Below are 25087 nucleotides of genomic sequence, written 5' to 3'. Positions count from 1 at the left end.
GGGTCATGCTTCCATAGTGCCCACTGCTTCTCTTTTCGTTGCTTGATTCACACTTGTAATTACCTGTACAAAGTCTATCTTTCCCCATGATATTAAGCTCCAACTTTGTAGGGATTGTGTCAGTGTGATTCACCACTACATCTTTAGTTCCATAGTGCCAGGAACACAGAAGGCATTTCATAAATATTTGTGGAATGAATGGGTGAATGAATAAATAAAGCCACTCATAAGACTGCCTTCAAGCATGCTGGAGAGAGTTATTCCTCTTTGGAAAGAAAGACTTTCACAAAGGAGGAAGTGCAAAAGATTTTGTGGGCTCCAAAATTATCTGCCTGCTGCCCTGTCATGATTACCAAATTCTCTTCACAGACTCACCTCTCAGGATTCACATATAGTCCCCAAGTAGCTCCTATTAAGTAGTTCTTACTTAAGTGGCATATTTAGGCCATATCAGAGGAGAAAGTAGCTGACAAGAATGAACTGAACATTCTGAGGTTATAGGAGCATATGGGACTTAGGCTTGGGAATAGCTACTTCAATTTTAAAAATTCTTTCCAAGTACAATTTGCAAAATGTAATTTTGATGTCTGACTCTCCTCGAAATCTTTCACCTTTTTATGACATTTCCATAATTACTTTTGGAGAGGAAAGTTTCCTTTTCTAAAACTATGGGTTTCTGAAATACCAAAGATTCCTTCCTCAGTCCCACAGTTCTTCAGTTAAGGTAAAGCAAAGGTCCAGTTTATACAGAGCCTTCAATCACTGGATGAGTCCATCAGTGGTTTACAAACCACTTAAAGTATTAAAAAAGGAGGGACAAGAAAGAGGTTCCCAAGCATGACCACTCCTCAAAAACATCTCGGATTTTTTTGTGTATATTTGCAAGTCTCTCCCTAGAGATTTCAATTCAGCAGGTCTGGAGTGGAGCCCAGGCATCTGCATCATAATAATCCCCACATGATGCCATAGATCAGACATTTGGGGTCCCACTAAGCTCCTTTCAAGCTTTGACATTCTAAGGGTTTCAGTCTTTTCATCAGCAGAGGAGCTCTTGTCCCAGCAACCCCTGCTTTGAAAGGGGACCATTAAAGGGCAAGAGTTCTGCCCCTACAGTGTTCTGCTCAGTGGTTCTCACCAGTGAGAACAGCAGCCTCTGTTTACTGAGTGTTTCTATGCAGTCAGGCTTTCAGCACATGCCAAGGGAGTTAAGGGCTTTTCCAACATGACCTTAATTTCTGCAGCAACTCTCCCAAGTAGGTCTAACAGCCTCTCTCCCACAAATGAAGCAACCAAAAGGCTTTGAGAGGCTGAAAAGATTGCCAAAAGTCCTTGGCTTCAAAATGGTGGAATCAGGATTTGAACTCACAGCTGTCTGATTCCAAATCCACAGGTTTAACCACTGCACTAGCCCATCTGCTATGCTAAAGAGCACAGGCTTCCCATTTAGACAGAGGCGCTGGAGACAAGGACAAGATTCAAATCCCAACCACTCCTCTCAACCAGAAAGTGAGCAAAGGAAGGCAGAAGGACAAAGGCACACTCATTTCTTTTCCAAGCAAAAATCCCACTGCTGGCATTGTTCACAACAGCCCAAAGGTGGAAACAACCCAAATGTCCATCAACAGATCAATGGATAAAAAAAATATGGTGTGTGTATGTATCAGTCAACCAAGAAAAAGAAGGAAATCCTGCTATTTGTGGCACAGATGGACCTTGAGGGCATTATGCTAAGTGAAATAAGTCAGAGAAAGACAAATACTGTATGATCACACTTACGTGTACAATAAGAAAAAAATTTTTTTTAAACCTCATAGATATAGAGAAAAGGCTGGTGGTCACCAGAGTCAGGGGGGTGGGCAAATTGGGCAAAGGTGGTCAAAAAGGTCCAAATGCACAGTTGTAAGATAGTAAGTCCTGGGGATGTAATGTACAGCATGGTGACTGTAGTTAATAACACTGTAGTGTATATTTGAAAGTTACTAAGAGAGTAAATCTTAAAATTTCTCATCACAAGAAAAAGATGATAACTCTGTATGGTGAAGATTGTTGATTAAACTTATTGTGGTGATCGTCTCATAATCAATTCATATATCAAATTATTATGCTGTACACCTAAACTAATACAATGTTATATGTCCGTTATATCTCAATTTTTTAAATGTGGTATATGCATACAATGAAACATTCTTCAGCCTTAAAAAAGAATGAAATTCTGGTGCATGCTACAATATAAGCTTTGAAAACAATATGCTAAGTGAAATAAGTCAGACACAAAAGGACAAATTGTGGGAGTTCAGTTATGTGAGGTACCTGGAATAAGCAAATTCATGTAGGGCCAGAAAGACGAACATAAGTTACTAGAGGATTGGAGGGGGTGGGGAACTGAAGAGTTATTGTTTTATGGATACAGAGGTTCTGTCTGGCATGATGAAAAATTCTGGAAATTGTTGCAGAACATTGTGAGAGTACTGAATGCCACTGATTTTTACGCTTAAATGTGGTTAAAATGGTGAAAAACAAAACAAAGCAAAAATCACAGCCAAACTGTATTGATCCCAGAATCGTAAGAATGGCTTAATATCAGAAAATCCATAAAAGTAACTCACTTTAATCGACTAAAAGAGATAAAACAGTTTTTAAAATCTTGCTACTGTCGCTGAGGTCAAAGTTATTTCCTATGCTAATGTTTCCCAGTCAATTCTGCTTGAAATTTTTAACCAAGTCATTCAAGTGAAGCATCAACAGGATACCACTGTAAAAACGGCAGCAGATGAGGGTCATTTGTAGAGTTTTTTAGTCTTTTATTTTACTTTCTTCTTCTGTATGTCCAGAGAAATCAATTCAGTAAATATATGGACTGTCTTTTAAAATGTGATTTCTGGGGCTGGAGGTTCTTTATCTCCCCAGCATTTCCAATTTCACTGTTCCCCAAGACTTCCTACTGCAAATGTTTCAGCCAAGTAAACTTTATTTTTTAAATTTTTTATTGAAGTATAGTTGATTTACAATGTTGTGTTAGTTTCAAGTGTACAGCAAATATATATATATACACATTCTTTTTCAGATTCTTTTCCATTATAGGTTATTACAAGATGTTGAATATAGTTCCCTGTGTTATACAGTAGGACCTTATTGTTTATCTATTTTATATATAGTAGTTTGTGTCTGTTAATCCCACACTCCTAATTTATCCCTTCCCCCCTTCCCCTTTGGTAACCGTAAGTTTGTTTTCCATATCTGTGAGTCTATTTCTGTTTTGTACCTAAGTTCATTTGTATCATTTTTTTAGATTCCACATGTAAATGATATCATATGGTATTTGTCTTTCTCTGTCTGACTTACTTCACTTAGCATGATAATCTCTAGGTCCATCCACATAGCTGCAAATGACATTATTTCATTCTTTTTAATGGCTGAGTAATATTCTATCATACATATGTACCACATCTTTATCCATTCACCTGTCAATGGACACTTAGGTTGCTTCCATGTCTTCGCTATCATAAATAGTGCTGCTATGAACATTGGGGTGCATGGATCTTTCCGAATTAGAGTTTTCATCTTTTCTGGATATATGCCCAGGAGTGGGATTGCTGGATCATATGGTAACTTTATTTTTAGTTTTTTAAGGAACCTCATACTGTTCTTACAAGTAAACTTTCTAATGCACAATGGATTTCAATTTCTTCCCATTGCAAATAGTGTGGAGTTCCCCACTCACCTGTAAAGAGAGTTTAATAGAACAGTCTCCACAGCTTTGGAAGCAGAGAGACAAACCAGTAAAAGACTCTATAAATCACAACCTGTCCAGATCTGCAGAGGGAGATTCACCAACTTCTAGAAGGCCAAGATCTAGGGAACTCCTGCTTTTAAGTGTCAAAGAGGTAGGTAAAGAACAAGCAAGAATGGGACTTCCCTGGTGGCCCAGTGGTTAGGAATCCACCTGCCACTGCAGGGGACAGGGGTTCGATCCCTGGGAAGGGAAGATCCCACATGCCTCAGAGCAACTAAGCCCATGTGCTACAACTACTGAGCCTGAGCTCTACAGCCCATGAGCCACAACTACTGAGCCCGCATTCCACTACTACGGAAAGTCTGCGTGCCTAGAGGCTGTGCTTTGCAACAAGAGAAGCCACCGCAATGAGAAAGAAGCCCGCACACAGCAATGAAGAGTAGCCCCCGCTCACCGCAACTAGAGAAAGCCCAGGCGCAGCAAAGAAGACCCAATGCAGCCAAAAAAAAAAGAAGACAAAGAAGAACAAGCAAGAATAAAATGGCTTACACAACACTCATTGCTATAATGAACTTACAAATATTGTTCAGGCTCTATGTGTAAATACCTACTGACAAGGCTTTGGGTAAGTGTGTGGCTGACATCTTCATTCTGGATTCTGAAATAAATATTCAATGATTACTATTTCCATATTATTTAAATTTAAGTAACTTCAAATGGTTAATGTTTTGAGAGACTGTGGTATTTGTGAAACATCTACCCCCCTTCCAAAAAACTGCAATATTAATGGAGGCCAGATTAATTCACTGATCAGACAGCAAAAATGGGACACTAAGAGAAAAAAAGTCTATGGGTCGGGCTTCCCTGATGGCACAGTGGTTGAGAGTCTGCCTGCCGATGCAAGGGACGCGGGTTCATGCCCCAGTCTGGGAAGATCCCACATGCCACGGAACGGCTGGGCCCGTGAGCCATGGCCACTGAGCCTGTGCATCCAGAGCCTGTGCTCCGCAACGGGAGAGGCCACAACAGGGAGAGGCCACAACAGTGAGAGGCCCACGTACCGAAAAAAAAAAAAGTCTATGAGTCACCTCAAGTTACCAACTGGAAAAATCTATAAGTCTAACTGCAGTACATCGAGATCTTGGTGCTCCTGACAAAGAATATGATCTATTTCCATGTCCACTGTGCTCTACTATCACTGGCCCCTTCTCTGACTCTAACGGGCCAAGCTCCTTCCTGCCGGGGGTCTTTGCCCATGCTGTTCCCTCCACCTGGAATGATCGCCCTAGAGAACTCTGCATGTTTGCATTGTCTATCTTTCAGATGTCTGCCCAAATGGCTCTTTTTCTGGGTGACTTCATTGACTCCAGCCTACTAGGTCCCCTTGTTACATACCCTCTAAGCCCCCTGGACCTGTCCCTTAGTAGCCCTCATCACAATTGGAATAGCAACTTATGTAATTAGTTCATGTCTGTCTCCCCCACTAAACTCTAAGCTCCATGAGAGCAGAATTGATTGTGTATGTATCAGGACCAGCTGCATATTTTGGAGGGCCAGTGCAAAATGAAAACATGGGCCCTCTTATTTGAAAATTACTAAGAATTTCAAGACAGCAACAAGAGAACATTAAACCAAGCATGGGACCCTCATAAGCAGGTAGCTTTGGGCAAAAGCAGAGGTCACATGTCCATGAAGTTGGCTCTGGTCTTTAGGTTTACCACTATATCCCCAGCTCCTACATACTTGCTACATAGTAGGTGCCCAATAAATATGTTTTTTATACGTAGATAGGGTGCAGAAATTCTCTGACATTCTCTTCTTCCTTTGCTCCATCCTCTCCCATCACTTCAAGGCAAGAAACATGATTCCTGCTACGGTCACTCACATCTTTCTTTAAAGGTTAGAAACTTCCTCAGCAGCCTCATCTGGAGCCCCTAAGACTGAGATTTCTTAGAAGTTGCAGCTGAGAAATGTATTTTTATGTTTTCTTAAAGAAGGCTCCAGTGCATCCTTCAGTGAACTGTTCTTGAAGAGGAGGGGAAAATCAATGCTTTCAGATAGCATTACATTGCCCTGAATAATCCAGGAGCTGCCCATGACTTACTGTAGAGGGTATAATTGAAGTGAGGATAAACTGCACACCATTTCAAAGTCTACTAAATTGAAACCGTTCTTTTTGTTGACACAGGCTTGGGAAGCTGTAGATAATGTGATTTAAAATAAATACACTGGCCCGGTATACTTCTATAATTGAAATAAATATGGAATAACCCATAGAGTCCACAGGCAGTTGGGTACATTAACACCTTGTGTACCAGGTGACAGGGCACCTGCATGAGAAGGAGGATGTGGCACTGAGTAAATCTGGGGAAGAAAAGGACACACATCCTCAAATGAGATGGACACTTTCAAAGGTTGAGTTTTCAGAGCATTTCTGTAGAAAAAAGGCTGCCAGGTAATGAATCCTCTCTTGATTCTCCCACCACGCAATTCTGTTGAGTCAATATTAAGGACTCCTGATGCCCAAGGGCCACAGTTGCAGTAGATTTAAAAAAGAAAGAGAGAGAGAGCAAAGAATTCATTTTCCTTTTTCTGATGGTTTCCCAGGGAACATAAAGAGCAAAACTCCAAAAACTTCATTCAGATGGTTTCATCAGGGCTCTTTTGAGCAATCTGAATGTGTAATTTCTCAGTCAGGATGTACCTGAACACCCCAGTGGGTGTGTATCCATCAGCTAGCTTTCCATCAGAGAAGCAGAGCCACCATGAGTGAAAAGACATTTGTTAGAGGGTCTAGGTCATCAGTGATCCAGGGGCCAGTTAGTTGTCAGTGAAGGTCTGTTGCCCTGTGTCTGGTCCTGAAGTCAGCAGGCTTAGCCATTGCAAAAGGAAGATCATGACGACATGAAGGTGAATAAGGACAAAATGAAACCAGAAGAACAGTCTGGAACCACAAGAACTGATGGTAATGGGTGTCTACCCCTCGTGGGAACCAACGTTGGTCTCTCACCACCTCCAAGCCTAATAGCATCATTGATACAGGTGTCCTGCTGGGGAGCCCTGCAGGAGCCTGATGCAGAATCCAGAGAAGCTGAGGGAGGAGATGCCAGGAGTGGGAGCAGCCATCCCTCTACCCACACTGCCCCCCCACACACACCATGCTGGTCCACGCCAATAACGTGGTCAGCAGACCCATGACATCCAGTGTGAGTTGCAGCAGAACCTGACCCTCTTACCACCTTTCATAGAAACAGGGCAGCATTGTCACCTTCCAAACCTTACCCAGGTTTCTCTCACAGCCACGCTTAATCCAGAACCTTGCAAGGAAAGGAATTTTGAAAAATTCAAGGCAAGGAATTCTTGGAAATGTAGCTCCAACTTAGGTAAATGTGATACAAATCCCTGGGGGACAATAATCAGCAGAACACCAAAAGCATGTTTCACCGGAGCTCTTTTGAAGCATCTTTGAATGTGTAACTTTTCAGTTAGGATGTACCCTAACACCCAAGGGAGTGTGATTGGATTGGGTACAACCCTAGGTTCAGGTAGAACTGGGGTATGCATACAGCCTTGGTCTCAACTGGGGACCACTTTCCCCCAAGGAACATTTGATGATTCTGAAGACAATTTTGGATGTCACAACTGGGAGTGTGCTACAGGAGTCTGGTGGGTAGAGACCAGAGATGCCACTAAACATCCCACAGTGCACAGGACAGCCACGCACAGCAAAGAAATATGCAGACCAAAATGTCAAGAGTGCTGAGACCAAGAAGCCCCAACATAGAGGAAGGGGTACATGATCCCTTAGAGTCATTGAGGGCTCCAAGAAAAGCAGGGGAAAAAAAGTATTATATATCATTTTAAAACTCCATGCTTCTAATTAGAAGTAAGAGAATCTTACGGATAAAAGAAATGAGGTAGTTCTGTCTGTATTGATTAGGAGGTATTGGTATGATTAATGATGGCTGAAAAAAGCAAATCATACAACAAATAGTATGCATGGTATAATGCTTTTTCGGTAATGGGTAACATACAAAGTTCAATGCTATCTTATTTGGGTTCTCCCAGAAACAAACCCTGAGACAAGGGTTCAAGTTCAAGTTGTTTATTTGGGAGATGATTCCAGGAAACACAGGTAAGAGTTGGGGGTTGGGTGTATACCATGGAATACTACTCAGCCATTAAAAAGAATGAAATTTTGCCATTTGCAGCAACATAGATGCCCTTGGAGAGTATTAGCAGTGAAATAAGTCAGAGAAGGACAAACACTATATGATATCACTTATATGTGGAATCTAAAAAATACAACAAACTAGTGAATATAACAAAAAAGAAGCAGACTCACAGATACAGAGAGCAAACTAGTGGTTACCAGTGGGGAGAGGGAAGAGGGAAGGGGTAAGATAGGGGTAGGGGATTAAGAGGAACCAACCATTATGTATAAAAAAGCTGCAAGTATATATTGTACAACATGGGGAATATAGCCAATATTTTATAATAACTCTACATTTCCCCTTAAAAATTGTGACTCACTCACTATATTGCACACCTGTAACTAATATAATATCAACTCTACTTCCATTTAAAAAGACAAAAGTGGGGCTTCCCTGGTGGTGCAGTGGTTGAGAGTCCGCCTGCCAATGCGGGGGACACGGGTTTGTGCCCCGGTCCGGGAAGATCCCACATGCCGCGGAGCGGCTGGGCCTGTGAGCCATGGCCGCTGAGCCTGCGTGTCCAGAGCCTGCGCTCCGCGAGGCCACAACAGTGAGAGGTCCGCTTACCGCAAAAAAAAAAAAAAAAAAAGTGGTAAGTGAGACGGAATGAAGGCAACCAACGACATAGGATGCGTTTCTGAGTCAATTACCACCATAGGAAAATGGAGCTCAATGCTGCTGAGGACTCTGAGAGGCAGAGTAGAACATATACCTCAGAGTCATCCCATCTGAGTGGTGAGGGAGCTGGGGTATTTATTCACCAAATGCCATCAGCCACTGTTTGGTTGAAGGCTACTGCTGAGGGACGGGGGCCATTAATTCCCTGTGCCACGTGGGCTTCAGTGGCCAATGAAAGTCCAAAATCAGAGAAAGTTCCCAGGCAAAGAAACGCAAGTACTGGCAGTTGGAAGTCAGGCAGGCATGAACTGAAGGGGAAGCATGAGGAGACACTGGCAGCATCTGCTACAACTATCAAAAGTATCTTAATAACTACTGTCTTTTTATAGAAAGGACTGTATGCCACAATCCTTAGACTTATCCTTAGCTATTTTCCTTTTTCACTTGAGATGTCGTACAGAAGTATGGTTGCAGGCACTTTGATGTAATCTAACCCTGGAAGACATACATATGAAATCTAACTCTGAAGACATATGTAAGAAAGCACAGCATCTGCCCCCAGAAAATTTTGGACCTACAAAGGAAGACAGTGTTTGTCCAAGGGAAAATAAGATTCAGGAGCTTTTTGTTGGTTGCAGTGTTTAACTTTTAAGCCAGGTGACATGAAGTTATACTGATTTATCAAAAAGCCTCATCGGAAGGTGCCTGCCCTTGTTGAGCTTACCTTCTAGGTATCTGTGTGGGGATGGGAGTAAAGAGGGTGGGAGGGAAAGGACCATAAGGTTAATAGAGGTAAGCAAAATGAAAGAAATAAAATATAGAGTAAAGCAGTTGAGAACAAATGGGGGCAGGGGAGGTCCCCTAAAGCGGGGATGGTCAGGAAAGAAGGTAACATTTGAGCTGTGACCCGGATGATGATGAGCCTGCCATAGCCTCTATGGAAAGAGGGAAGAGTAAGTGGAAATATCTCGAGGCAGAAAACCAGGTGGGGCTGCAGCAGGAGACTGATTCAAATGAACTGACACTTTTACAAATCACTCCTAGAGACCATGTAGAGAATGGGCGCAGGGTGGGAGTTGATGGGGGACAAGAATGGAAGCAGGGAGACCAGTTACAGATGGGGAAACAGATGACCAAGTAGAGGAAGGGAACTTGTTCAAGGTCAGCCAGAAAGAAAGGGGCACCTCTGAATGGGCTCACTTCCCTCCTTATAGGTGAGAGTTTCTTGCTCTAGCTGGAGACATCAAACCATCGGGGGTCTTCATCCACGGCAAGTAACCAGCCGCTCCCCGGGTGTCACATAGCCTCTGGGCTGCCAACAAACATTCCCTGTTGGATTTTTAAATGTTTTGCTAAGTGTGTCAAAAAAAAAAGACATTTTATTCGAAGCAGCATTTACAGTCACTTCACAGCTGGTGGCTGCTAATCGTCATCTGTTTGGTTGGGCATCAGAATGTGGCATCAGGGCTTCCTGGTGGCGCAGTGATTAAGAATCACCTGCCAATGCAGGGGACACAGGTTCGAGCCCTGGTCCAGGAAGATCCCACATGCCTCAGAGCAACTAAGCTCATTCACCACAACTACTGAGCCTGCACTCTAGAGCCCACGAGCCACAACTGCTGAGCCCACGTGCCTAGAGCCCGTGCTCCGCAACAAAGAGAAGCCACCGCAATGAGAAGCCCATGCACCGCAACCAAAAGTAGCCTCTGCTCACCACAACTAGAGAAAGCCAGTGTGCAGCAATGAAGACCCAACACAGCCAAAAAAAATAAATTAAATTAAAAAAAAAAAAAAGAATGTGGCATCAGGAAGTCTGTCCATCTGTCCTGGGCTCTATCAGGCTTCTTTATGCTTCCCATCCACAACGTGCCTTCTTACTGTTCTCTCCAGAGCAAGCTGCTGTGTCTCTTGGTCCTCAAGCCAACCCTCTCTGGGAGGAGAAGACAAACTCTTATTCATGAGGTTTCATTGGCTGGAGAAGTGGAAACAGCTATATGAATTCAAAATAAGAGTCTGAACATGTGGGTCCCAGTAAGAGTCCGTCTCTCATGGCTGTGTCAGCCCAACACCTCAAATCCTTTTTGTACAGAGGTTGTTAGAAAGAAATAATTACATGAATAAAGAAAGCAATAGACATGCAAACACTCTCCCTGAGCTTCATCTTCACCCGTAAAATGAGAATGTTAAATATACATGGGGAAAAATCGAGAAACATATAGATCAAGGTGTTAACAGTTTCTATCTCTGAGTGAGAAGATTTTTTTCTTCTTCTTGCTTGTGTTTGGTAACATTTCTATAGGAAATATGTATTGTTTTTGCAGTAAGAAATAAAAACAATCAAAGCTATTTTTAAATGAAGATAGGAAGTACTGTCTTGCCTACCTCAAAGAATTGACATCTGTGAACACACCTCAAGAACAGTGAATCCCAGGCAGATGTGAAGGATGATCACTGCCCTTGTTAACCAGCATGAACACCTTGGCTGGTACTCATGGAACATCATGGCTCATGTTACTCTTATCTTTCCCCATCTCTCCGTCTCCTTTTCCTTTCTTTCTCCCCATCCTTCCTTCTTTCCTCTTTGCCAAGGACTTGGCCAAGGAAAACAGTATCCAAAGGGCTTGCTTGGCCCAGCTAGGATTCAGAACTGGAGAGCTTCCAGTTAAAATCTCAAATACGGGCCAACGTTGTTTGTTCTTCCCTACCCCCCTCATCTCTGAGAATCCTGAATCAGAACATTCATAAACCCACTTACAATCTATAACAGTTTCTTAAAACCAAGAGCCTTGGGCTTCCCTGGTGGCGCAGTGGTTGAGAGACCGCCTGCCAATGCAGGGGACACGGGTTCGTGCCCCGGTCCGGGAAGATCCCACGTGCTGCGGAGCGGCTGGGCCCGTGAGCCATGGCTGTTGAGCCTGCGCGTCCGGAGCCTGTGCTCCGCAACGGGAGAGGCCACAACAGTGAGAGGCCCGCGTACTGCAAAAAAAAAAAAAAAAAAAAAAAGCAAAGGCAATTTACTAGAAGGCTATGGGAGGCTAAGGCCCAGAATCAAAGGAAAAGAGCCTGGATTGGAAGCAAAAATTAATTGATAGTCTCTTCTGGTACTGCCAACTGGATGAATAACTACAGTCATTTCCAGTCTTTATTACATTCTGCTCAAAATTTAAATTCCTAAGACAGAGCCTCTGAACACCTAGTATAGGTCACATGCACCCCTGGGCAGATAAGGGGGTTGGAAGGAGTAGCAAGCACCTTGTTTGATACTCCCACTAAGGCTGTACCTAATGGAACTGGATGTTCCCCAAAGAAAAATCATGGTGCTGCAACCAAGAAAAGGGAAATGAATGTCCACCCCAAGAGTGCGATAGCAAATATGAGGCAACAACTTAGGAGGCTACTGCAGAAGTCCAGGTGACCATTGATGCTGTCTTGGATGAGGATGGTAGTAAGATGATAGAAAGAAATAGATAAATGTAAGATATAATTAGGAGATAGAATCAAAAGAATTTAATTCATATGTACTCCTTCAGTGCAGTGACAGAATTAAAAACAGAAAGCATAACATAAGGCCAATCTAAGACAGAGCTCTCTTCCCAGCAGGGTAAATGGGATAGGAATTTTGTAGGTAAGCTTTAAACTGAAAGATGCACACACCCATTGTAGGATTAATACCTGATTTGTTTAGCCAAAAATACTGAGAATTCTGGGAGTTTCCTTGTGGCCTAGTGGTTAGGATTCCGGGCTTTAACTGCCATGGTCCAGGTTCAGTCCCTGGTTGGGGAACTGAGATGCCTCAAGCCGCATGAGAATTCGCAGATGCAGCATGGCTGTATGGACTATGACTGCAACCCCAGTAGGACTGCAGCTCCAGTGATGCTGCCCATAAAGCTAAGACTCTGCCAGAACTGAGAACTCAATTTTTGCTGCTCCACATGGGACTTACAAGAAGAATGTGCATAAACAATTGGTGCCCTTGATAGAAAATATTTACAGCCATCCAAGACTTTCCAACTCTCAAGCCAAACTTAAGGCTGGCGAGGCCACATTCTAACCCAGTTTAAAAAAGAAAAAAGCAAGACAGTGCCTAGGTGCCTCTGAACAATATTCCTAGCCCAGCTTCCCAGCATCCCAGAAATCCCAGCACCCTGTGAAGTTAATTTCACTTCTCCCAGTGATACTGTCAGTCTTCTGCTCATAACCCCTCAGTGCTCACCATTCGCATGTGGGCCAACAGTTTCTACAGCGAGCACTTGTGGCTATGTCTGAGTGCTTTCTCTGGCTGCGGGAACAGGCTCAACCCACACGAGGAGCAGGGTAGAGAGCAGCTCTTTGTCAATGAAGAACGGGAGTGAAGGGGTCAATATCCCAGGTCCTTAACCCTTGGGTAGATAATGCAGAGGTGGGTGCCACACCTTCTTCCAGAAGTCCCCAGTAGGGTTAAGTGGTAACCTGCTCCTTCCTGCCCCCTGGATTGGCTGTCCTCCCTTCCCTGTCTCTCTTCCCCACTTCCTTTCTAATATCTCCTGGTATCACCTCCCAAATAAATTGCTTGCTCTGGGACCCTTGGGTCAGGATCTGGGGAAAGGTCACTCTAAGACACCCATTAAAATACGCTAAGATTGGATCACAATATAAAGTCCAACTACATGTTACACACAAGACATATATCTAAAACAAAATCCCCCAGAAAGATTGGAAGTGAAAGAATGAACAAGACATTCCAGGTAAAAACAAACAGAAAATGGCCAAGTGTGAGTGAGGCCACAAATAAAACCTCAACAAATTCTCAATATCAGAAACACCTCCGTGGGAGAAGCGGGGAAGGGGAAGTTATCGCTTAATGAGTACAGGGAAGGTGACAATGTCCTGGAGATGAATGTTGATGGAGGTTGCACAACCGTGCAAATGTACTTAATGTACATTTAGAATGGTCAAAATGATAAATTTTGTATTATGTATATTTTACTGCAAGAAAAAATATCTCAGATAGCGTACTTTAATTACAAAGCAATAACGTTAGAAATTAATAAGAATGCACTAAACAATAAACACACTGCACCTGAAAAAGTGGTGAACCTCATCTTAAGTAATTTTTGTGTCAAAGAAGAAATCCAAATCAAAATATTGGACTATGTACAAAGGTGTATCAGAACATATGGAATAAAACAAAAGCAGTATTTAGGGAAAAATCAAAGCTTAAAACATGTAAAACTGTTAAACAAGAAAGAATAAAAATAAGTTACAAAAACTTCCAAAAGTCGTTTTAAAGCATAACAAAGTAAATCTAAGGAAATCAAAAATAAGGAATAAGTAGATACAAAAGCAGAAAGTAGTGACTTAAAAACATGAAAAGTTGGGAATTTCCTGGTGATCCAGTGGTTGGGAGTCCGTGCTTTCACTGCAGGGGATGCAGTTTCCATCCCTGGTGGGGGAATTAAGATACCGCGTGCTGCGCCACACGGCCAAGAAAGAAAAAGCAACAATTTTTTTTAAAAGGCATGAAGGGACTTCCCTGGGGGCACAGTGGTTAAGAATCCACCTGCCAATGTAGGGGACACGGGTTCGAGCCCTGGTCCAGGAAGATCTCACTTGCCGCGGAGCAAATAAGCCCATTCACCACAACTACTGAGCCTGTGCTCTAGAGCCCGCGAGCCACAACTACTGAAGCCGATGAGCTCTAGGGCCCGTGCTCCACCACAAGAGAAGCCACCGCAATGAGAAGTCTGTACACCACAACAAAGAGTAGCTCCCGCTCGCCGCAACTAGAGAAAGCCCGCGTGCAGCAACAACCCAACGCAGCCAAAAAAAAAAAAAAAAAAAAAAAAAAGGCATGAAAAGTTGTGACTAGGGAATAAATCCAAGAGCTTGCTCTTTGGGGCAAAAAATAATAAAATGTATGTACCATTAACTAATCTAATAAAAAAAGAAGAAAACAGAATAGGTACAAAATATAAGTGATGATGGAAATAATAAGAGATAATTCAAAGAATCACGGTAGAGGCTTCAGTTCCTTGTAAAGTTGAAGACTGGGCTGAAATAGATAATTTCCTAGAGAAGTATAATCACAGCTGACCCAGGAAGAGGTAAGAGTATAAATACGCTAATTTTTTATAGACATTAATTTATTGTAATGTTTTTACGTCACATGTGGAACCACATACAGCTATGCTTTTTTAAATACACTAATTTTAGAAGTAATTCAGAAAGGAATTAAAGAGCTAGCCACTCAAAATGTAGAAGAGAGTTTCACAAAGAAAAATAGCCAAATCTTCACAGAACACATAACTCCAGTGCTACTTCAACTGTTCAGAGTCTTAAAAGATTATTTCCAACTCCTGTTTTCAAAGCTAGCAAAACTTTGATACCAAAATCTGACTAAAATAGCATAATAAAAAAATACAGAGTAAATCTCACTTATGAATAGTAATGCAAAACTCCTGAATAAAATATCGGCACTTAGGATCTGGCAGCACACTAAAAGCATAATATATTGGGGCTTCCCTGGTGGCGCAGTGGTTGAGAGTCCGCCTGCTGATGCAGGGGACACGGGTTCGTGCCCCGGTCTGGGAAGATCCCACATGCCGCGGAGAGGCTGGGCCTGTGAGCCATGGCCGCTGGGCCTGCGCGTCCGGAGCCTGTGCCCCGCAACGGGAGAGGCCACAGCAGTGAGAGGCCCGCGTACCGCAAAAAAAAAAAAAAAAAGCATAATATAACTGGATTTAAAATGCAAAGACAGTTCAACATTAGGGACTCACTGGAGTCACATGTCAATGGAGAGAAATAATATAACCATCTTCAAAGGTGCTGATAACGGTATCAGATTAAAAAACATTGTCTTGTTGAAAAAAAAACAAACTCTTTATTAAAACATAAAGAAATAGTTACAGCTTTAATAGTTACAGCTTTAATACGATTTTTTAAACATATATAGAGAAATGTATATAAGAAATATAAGTAAGAAAAAGTCATCATCATGTATAACAGTGAATTACCAAATCATCCTCATTAAAGTCTGGAATAAAGGAAGATACCCATCACCGCTACTACTATTTAACATTCCTCTGGATGCTTTAGCAAACCACAAAAATGTGATAGTTAAAATTGGAAATGGAAAGGCAAAATAATGTGCTTGTATACCTATGAAACCCAGGAGGATCAACTACAAAGCTATGAAAAAAAGGGGAGAACTCAGTAAAGTGAGTATTTAAATTTTATATACACATAACAATAGCTTTCTGTATAGAATATCCCAATTAGAATACATCATGGAGGAAAAAATCTCCTTTATAAATAAGAGTTTGAAAAGATAAAATACTGAGGAATACGCTTTAAAGGTGCAAAATCTATAAAAAGAAAATGTTAAGGCACTACTGAGGGACATGAAAGAAAACTGGAATGAATGGAAAGACAACCCTGTCCTTGGAAGGAGGGTTGAGTGTGTAAAGATGTCACTTCACCCTAAATCAACCCATAAATTTTATACAATCTCAATAATATATCAAAAGAATATTTCTTGAATGAGTAAAACTCATTCTAGGGAGCTATAAAGCTTCAGTAATTAAAGTAATCTGGTCCAGGTGCATTGTACAGACAGAAAAGAATGGTGAGTCTAGAAATGAATCTAAATACCTGTGGATATGTATTATGTGACAAAGGTTGCATTTCAATCAGTGAAGAAAACTAGAATCTTTTCAATAAAGGACATTATGACAACTGGTTAGCCATTTCTGGGGGGGGAAAAAAAACAGATCCCAAATTCACTTCTTACCCCAAAATAAATGTTAAAAAAATCAAACATTTAAACATAAAAAATAGTAAAAACGTTAGGGAAAAAACACAGGATAATTTAGTTTTTTAAAATTTTGTAATAGAAAAGGCCACTTGATGATATAAAACTCAAAGCCACAAAGAAATTTTTTTAATCTTTTAAATTTAAATTTGATCCCATAAAAATTTTAAATATCTCTCTAATAAAATGGTCACCATAAACAAAGTTTAAAAGCAAACAAAAAATGGAAAAAAGTGTTTGTGACACATCTGACAAAGGGCTAATTTTGTGTAGGATAAGAAGATTTTTACAAGTTAAAGAAAACAATTCAACAACCCAATACATAAACGAACATGAAATATGCAATGTGGTTCACAGGGTTTTAAAAAAAAAGCATGTAAAAAATATACTGAACATCTAATCATCAGGGAAATGCAAATCAAAACCACGATTAGATATCACCTCACACCAGTCACAATAGCTATTATCAAAAAGACAACAAACAACAAGTGTTAGCAAGGATGTGGAGAGAAGGGAACACTGGTACACTGCTGGTAGAAATGTAAATGGGTGCAGCCACTATGGAAAGCAGCACGTAGATTGCTCAAAAAATTAAAAATAGAACTACCGTACAATCCAGCAATTTCACTTCTGAATATTTATCTAAAGAAAAGGAAAACACTAATTCAAAAAGATATTTGCACCCATATGTTCACTGCAGCATTATGTACAATAGCCAAGATATGAAAGCAACATAAGTGCCCATCAATAGATGAATGGATAAAGATGTGATATGGATATATAATGGAATATTACTCAGCCATAAAAAAATAATGTAATCTTGCCATTTGCAACACCATCAATGACCTAGAGGGTATTATGCTAAGTGAAATAAGTGAGACAGAGAAAGACTGTTGGAACACAGGGATTTTGAATAATATCCTCCAACTGAAAAGAAACTTTGAGACCAAAAAACAAAGCAGGCAACTACATAAAGTGCAATTATGAAGTTTATTGTGGGTAACTACATACAGGCAGGATTGGGTGGACGACCATCCAGAGGCATTCACAGCTGCACTCTGCACTGCTAAAAGGGGTACAGGGGGATTTAAAGGTGCCAAAGCTAAAAATAGGATCTGACTACTAGGGAGAAGCACATCTGCACCAACGGGAACCAGGGGAGTTTCCCCCCCACCCCGCCCCGAGGTCTCATGACCATTATTACTCAAGGGCCATTAACCATCGCATCAGCCAAAAGGCATCCTTCCTGTTTTCATATCAGATGAAGACAAGGGTAAAGGTTGATAGGGAACTCATCTGACTTGGGTGCATCCCTTGTGAGTTAGGCTAAAGCTCAGCCACGCAGAAAGGGGAGGGAACGGGACTGCAGGTCTAAGATAGAGATGACCACATGGCGTCAGTGTGGTTTAGCCATACAAAGACAAATACTGTAAGATTTCACCTATATATGAAATCTAAAAAACAAAACAACTAAACAGAAAGAGAGGCATAGATACAGAGAACAAACAGATGGCTGCCAGAGGAGGTGGGGGGGGGGAGGAGAAAAATAAGTGAGGGAGATTCAGAGGTATAAACTTTCAATTCTAAAATAAATGAGTCATGGGTATGAAATGTACAGTGTGGGGGAATATAGTCAATTATGTAATATCTTTGTATGGTGACAGATGGTAACTAGAGTTATCATGAGGATCATTTTGAAATGTATAGAAATATCAAATCTATGTTGTGTAACAGGAACTAACATAGTGTTGTAGGTCAATTGTACTCCAAAAACAAAAAACAAACAATCTCATAGAAAAAGAGATAAGATGAATGGTTGCCAGAGGCCGGAGCAGGGGCTAGGGGGAGGCGAATTGGATGAAGGTGGTCAAAAGGTACAAACTTCCAGTTATAAGAGAAATAAGTATTAGGGATGCAATGTACAACATGATAGATAGAATTAACACTTCTGTATGTTATATAGGAAAGTTGATAAGAGAGTAAATCCTAAGAGTTCTCATCACAAAGAAAAAATATTTTTTTCTATTTCTTTAATTTTGTATCTATATGTGATGATAGGTGTTCACTAAACTTATTGCGGTTTCATTTCATGACATAAGTAAGTCAAATCATTATGCTGTGCATCTTAAACTGATACAGTGCTGTGTGTCAATTGCATCTCAACAAAACCAAAAGAAAAAAAATATACTGAACATGACTTCTTATATTATGAAAATATAAATTAAACCATTAAAAATATGTCATTATTTTAACCCATCAAAACCCAGCAAAAATCAAAGTGTCACTAGTGATATGGGGGAAAACCTTTATCTTCATATACTATCAGCAGCATGTAAATTGTTAAAACTCCAATACAGTCTCCCCAAAATTCCCATGTACATAATCTTGACCCTGCAATTGCCATTCTAGAAACAGACTCAAGAATTTATTCTAGGGGCCTCCCTGGTGGCGCAGTGGTTGAGAGTCCGCCTGCCGATGCAGGGGATACGGGTTCGTGCCCCGGTCTGGGAGGATCCCATATGCCGCGGAGCGGCTGGGCCCGTGAGCCATGGCCGCTGGGCCTGCGCGTCCGGAGCCTGTGCTCCGCAACGGGAGAGGCCACAACAGTGAGAGGCCCGCATACCGCAAAAAGAAAAAAAAAAAAAAAAAAAAAAAAGAATTTATTCTAGTGGTATATTCATATAGGTACTCTAAGATATATGTACAATGATGTCCACTGAAGCATTCTTTCTAATAGCAAAAACTGGAAATAATCTGAATGTCTCTCACTGTGGAAATGGTTTAAAAAACAAAGGTATACAACCTGCAAAGTCAGTAGCCTTTCAATAGAATGAGGTATTTCCTGGTGTGCTGATATAGAACTATCTCCATGATATACTGAATTTAAAAGAAAAAAAACAAGGTCCAAAACCTTGCATATCCCATCTGTTCATAAAATGACTATATCAAGACAGCATATCTCTGGAAGGCATCACAAGCTACCAGCAAGGAGGAAGGATTCTGGGAGGGAGAGCTTGGACCTAGAGGTCAGGTATAAAGGGAGACTTATTTTTCACTGTATATGTTCCTATGCTGGGTGAATTTTTTACCGTGTGCTCATTTAATTTTGAAGAACTAAACATTTCAAGTAAGTCTCCCTGAACAATCCAAAAAATAAAATAAAATTAAGAAAACGATTCCACTTACAATAGCATCAAAAAATAATAAAATATTTAAGAATAAACTTAACAGAAGAGGCAAAAGACTTATACATTGAAGAAAGCAAAACATTGATGAAAAAAATTAGACAAAAATAAATGGGAAAACACTCAGAAGTGATTAAAATGGTACATTTTATGTATGCTTGTTTTTTAAATTTATTTATTTATTTATTTTTGGCTGTGTTGGGTCTTCATTTCTGTGCAAGGGCTTTCTCTAGTTGCAGCGAGCGGGGGCCACTCTTCATTGCGGTGCGTGGGCCTCTCACTGTCATGGCCTCTCTTGTTGCGGAGCACAAGCTCCAGACGTGCAGGCTCAGTAGTTGTGGCGCACGGGCTTAGTTGCTCCGCGGCATGTGGGATCTTCCCAGACCAGGGCTCGAACCCATGTCCCCTGCATTAGCAGGCAGATTCTCAACCACTGTGCCACCAGGGAAGCCCTATGTATGCATTTTTCTACCACAATAAAAAAAATTTTTTTAAATAAATCTCTAGATCCAAGGATTTTCCAAGTAATTCCCTTTGTTTCTAGGTCCAGTGAGATACCATTTTGTTGTCCTCACCATCATCATCATTTTTTGAATACGCTCTATGTATGCATTGTCTTATTTAATCCTTAAAATTGCCCCATGAAGTTATTACATTATTTTCTACAGGAAACTGAAACACAAAAGAGTTAAGTAACTTGCCCAAGATTAATAATTTGAGAGCTAAGACCTTGAACTTAAGGCATTCAAACAACCACTCCTCCTATTTGACCACCTCTCTTTATTCTGCCTCTCAGGAATTGGGATGTGGAGTTGGAGAGTGGGGGTGGGAAAGGCAGGCAGGAAATACCCCGTTGTTTTTGTTTTTCAGAGACTTTCATTTCCAATGGCCCTATTGCACCTTAACCCTGCCCATCCACGGGAGGTTTCAGGTGAATTAAATCAGACGCGTGTGGCAGCCCTAGAGAACTAGACGAAGGTCTTATTGTATTAGTCATTTTTCCTGTCATCTTGAATTAGTGTCATATTAGCTTAATGCAATACTAACATGATACAGAAATGTTAGCATATTACAGACTACTCAGTGTGTCAAGTAAGAACTTTATCATATTACCCTGCCGCTGATATGTCAAAGGCAGGGGGGAGGTGTGAGTGTGCCCATAAAATAGAACCAGTTAATGTCAAATCCAAGCAAAACCCCCTAAATGAACCTTGAATTGGAGAAAAGAGAGATTATGTTAGGATATCTGATTCCAAAACCTCTAATCACATAAATATTAAGAGAAAAGCTAACATAGGTGCCTTCCAATAAGGTAACAAAGAGGGTGAATCCTTGATGAACTGATATTTTCAACCTGGTGCCCTCTTGCCCTAATTATTGATGGACAGCAGACTTGAAGGGAATCTCTACTTAGGACCCCAAAAGTTGGATCTTCAGTTCTCATATGAAGTCTAAACCTCTGCTTGGTGGATAACACCTTATTGCTGGGTAAATGGCCAGGGTTCTTATCTTGGGATAAATAGACCCTTAAGCAGTCCAACATTGACTTCCAGAGGGTGATTAAATCCCCCAAATTTTACATAAAATTATGTGTGTGCAAATGGCTTTTTTTTTCCTTGGAAAAGGTCTGCAGACTCTTAAAGGGGAGCTCCAAATAGGCACCTCTACATTAAAGGAAGATCAGGAGACATCCAGGTGGAGTCACACAAGGAATAACTGGAAGACCTGGGGTCCAGTCCAACTCTATCTTTGACTTGCTGGATGACATTAAGTCACCTCTCCCTCCATTATTTCATCCAGGTAATGGGGATAATCATATCTGTCTTATGTATTTCACAAGGTTTTGGTGAGGCTTAATGAGATGACATATTGAAAGAACTTGAAAAAGGATAAATCCCTTTTAAAAAAAAAGTAATCAATTAATACTTCCTTGAAAAATTATTATCAGTTTTCAAAGGGGAGAAGGTCACAGAGACACCTACACATACCACTGTGATCAGGACTCCTGTATGAATTACTTGGTCCTCTGACAACAGCATCAACTATATTTCTATAAGAATCTTCTTGTTTTTCTCATGGTAACACATCTTTGGGTTCCTCCACCTGTGGGGATATAGAGACTTCATTGAACTAGCCCCTGATGGAACAATCTAATGTATGATCCAAACACAGAAAGCTATCAGCAACTTTGGCCCAGAGAGATCAAGCCCATTTCTCAATTTTTCAAAGTGAATCCAAGGCTCCATGTCCAAACCAGGAGAAAGATGTTGAACTCAACGCAGTACTACTATGAAGTACTGGAAGTTCCCCTTAATTAAAAATCTATTAACAAATTTCCTGATAAGCCGAAGGTATTTACAAATATAAACGAACAGCTATTTATTAGAATGTTTATTCTAAGACCTTAAAATGAGTTTTTCCTTGTACTGTGATAATTGTTCAGATGGCTTCCTGCTGATTTAATTACTTCAGCTAACTAGGATTCTGAGAGACAAGTTTCCCTTGGCTTTGGATTTTCTATCCCCAGTTGTTATCACTGGGGCCTCATTTCTTGTAGCTTAAGGACCAAGCTTGTATCTGTGCCATCCAGCACCAAATACCAATGCTGAAATATGTGAAGTCAGTATGAAGAGGAAAAAAGAAAAATCAAGCCTGTGCATGTGTTTCCCAGGCCCTCCTTCACAGACAAAGAGGATGCTACTGGGTCACACATCACTAGGTTGAGTCTCTTTTGGTTCAGAATGTGGGGGCTAGTTCTATTTTACTTCTTGCCTCTGTGTTGTCAGTGACATACTTTAAACCATTATACGAAGCCTGGGAGAGGTATATGACTCAGCGGAAGAGTGCCAGGCTTAGCAAATGATGGCCTGAGTGTGCTGGTTTTAAAATATGTCCACATAGAGAACAGTCTGGTGGTTGCCAAGCAGGGGGTTGGGGGAAGGATGGAGTGGGAAGCTGGGGTTAGCAGATGTAGGCTTTTATATATGGAATGGATAAGCAGCAAGCTCCTACTGTATGGTACAGAGAACATACCTTATGATAAACCATAATGGAAAAGAATATAAAAAAGGAATATATATATATATATATATATATATAACTTTGCTGTGCAGCAGCAATTAACATAACATTGTAAAACAACTATACTTCAATTTAAAAGTGAAAAAATTAAATTAAATCTAAAAAGGTGGCCTCTAATTACCCTCCCTTTGAGTGCAGGCTGGGCTTAGTGACTCTTCTAACAAATAGAATATTGCAAAAGTGACAATGGGGTGGGGGGACTTCCTGGCAGTCCAGTGGTTAAGACTCTGTGCTCCCAATACAGGGGGCACGGGTTCAATCCCTGGTCAGGGAACTAAGATCCCGGGTGACACCCAGTGTGGCCAAATAAATAAATAAATAAAATAAAAGAAGACTCAAGTTATACACACTTAAAAAAAAAAAATGACAATGGGGGGTGAGGTCAAAAAAGTCCTCACAGCTTCCCCCTTGCTCTCTCTTAGATTGCTTGTTCTGAGTGAATTTGCTTCAATGTCATGAGCAACTCTATAAAGAGGTCCATGTGACAAGGAACAGAGGTCCCCTGCCACATGGGTGTGTCACCTTGGAAACTCATCCTCCAGCCCCAGTCAAGCCTTCAGATGACTGAGGCAGAATTACTCTTGTTCATCAGCAAACATTCACTAAGCTCTTGCTGGGTGCCTGGCAGCATTCTAGATCCTAGGAACACAGCAGTGACAAGTGAGAGAGAGTCCTGCTTTCAGAGCAATAACATCCTAATAAATTCAACTAACAAATGGATAGAAACAAATGGGATCCCTTCAGAGGGTGCTAAGCATTGTAAAAGAAATTAAACAGGATAATAAGATAGACAATGACGAGTAGGACCGGTCTACATGGGGAGGCAAGCAGAAGTTTCTCTGAGGAGTGACATCAGAACTGAGATCTGAAGAAGTAAAAGACCTGGAAAAGAGTATTCTGGATAGAGGGAACAGCAAGGGCAAAGTTGCTGAGGCAGGAAAGAGCTTGGTAGTTCAGGAATCAAAACATCAGTGCACTGTGGTGAGCATGGAGACAACACATGTGATAATCCAAGAAAGTGTCAGAAGAGACCAGAGCATGAAAGGTCTTATAAGCCAACAGAGGGAGTAGCTTTAATTCCAGGGGAAAAGGGAAATCAGTGGAAGGATTTAATCTGGGAAGTGACACAGTCCAATGTACATCTTTAAAAGATGACTCTGGCTGCTGTGTAGGGGTCAAGAGGAGAAGGCTTGTGATCCGTTAGCCTCAGGGCTTCACTCAGGAGGTCAAAGGCCATGGCCGGCCTGGGTGGAAGCAGGAAAGATGAAAAGAAGAAATCGATTTGGGTTAAGTTTTTACTGTAAAATAGATACGAATGCTGAGAGATTGGACTTTGGGGGGAATCAAAGATGACTCTGATTTTGGGCTTGAGCAATGGGAAAGAGAGCAGAGTTAGTGACTGAGATATTGAAGACTCAGATAGAAACACATTTGAGTTCTATCTCTGTGACTCAGGCCTCAGCTGGTTACAGCTTCCGTGGCCAATGGGGCCAGGCTTATGGATGAAACTTTCCTACAAACCAAGGAAGTTTGCTGGGTCATATAACACATTACAATTTGTTAAAAGGGCTTTAATGTAGGTTATGTATTTGAAATCCACAATTCTATGAGGTAATCAAGATAAATGTTTATATCTCCATTCTCAGATAAGGTAAACTGATGTTCAGAGAAGTTACGTAGCTAGAAAGAAGCCCTCCAGGGCTTCTTAAAGGGGGAGCAGATGGGATTTTGGACAAGACAGTTCTTTGTGCTGAACTGTTTCCTGCATGTTCAGCACCCTTGGATTCTGCCCTAGTAAATGCCAGTGGGGAGCCCCTTACCCATCCACCCACCCAATCATTGTGACGACCAGATGCATCTCCAAACCCTCCTTAGGGGGACACACATATATACCATGATTATCATTAACTGCTAATCCCCTCCCCCTGCACACACACACACACACACACACACACACACACACACACACCTTCAAAATTAAAAAGTAACACTATCCAGCTTCCCCCTCCCTGAATTAATTTGTTCATGAAGTCCTTCCTCTCTGCCAGGCACTTGTTGGGTGCTGAGGATACAGAGATGGTTCGAATCGGTGCCTAATTTCCATGACTTCTAAGTCAGGTAAGGAGCTCACGATCCCTGCAATATCTAAAGAAAAATTTTAGGAAGGTTTTCCAGGCCTGATCTCGTGCAAAATCTTCAGTATGTAACATGAATTCCTTCCTGCTGTTGATAAACAAATATCAGGAGTCTGAATATACAAACACATCATACAGAAGACAATTCTGGGACCTCGGGCAAAATATTATAATATTTTCATGGGCTGCCCAAATTCCAAGCATTAGATTTGATGAACAGCTTTATTGAATTTTGTGGATAAATATTTAAAGCCTTCAAGGGCTTGTGTAAATCACACTTAGGCAGACGCACTTGCTCACAGCGCCATCTGCTGGTAGCTACTGGTGTTGGG

Source organism: Mesoplodon bidens (genome assembly GCF_964165515.1).
Source record: "Mesoplodon bidens genome assembly, chromosome: 18".
Taxonomy (NCBI): Eukaryota; Metazoa; Chordata; class Mammalia; order Artiodactyla; family Ziphiidae; genus Mesoplodon; species Mesoplodon bidens.
The sequence above is the reverse complement of the archived record's forward strand: the minus strand, read 5'-3'. Positions refer to the sequence as shown.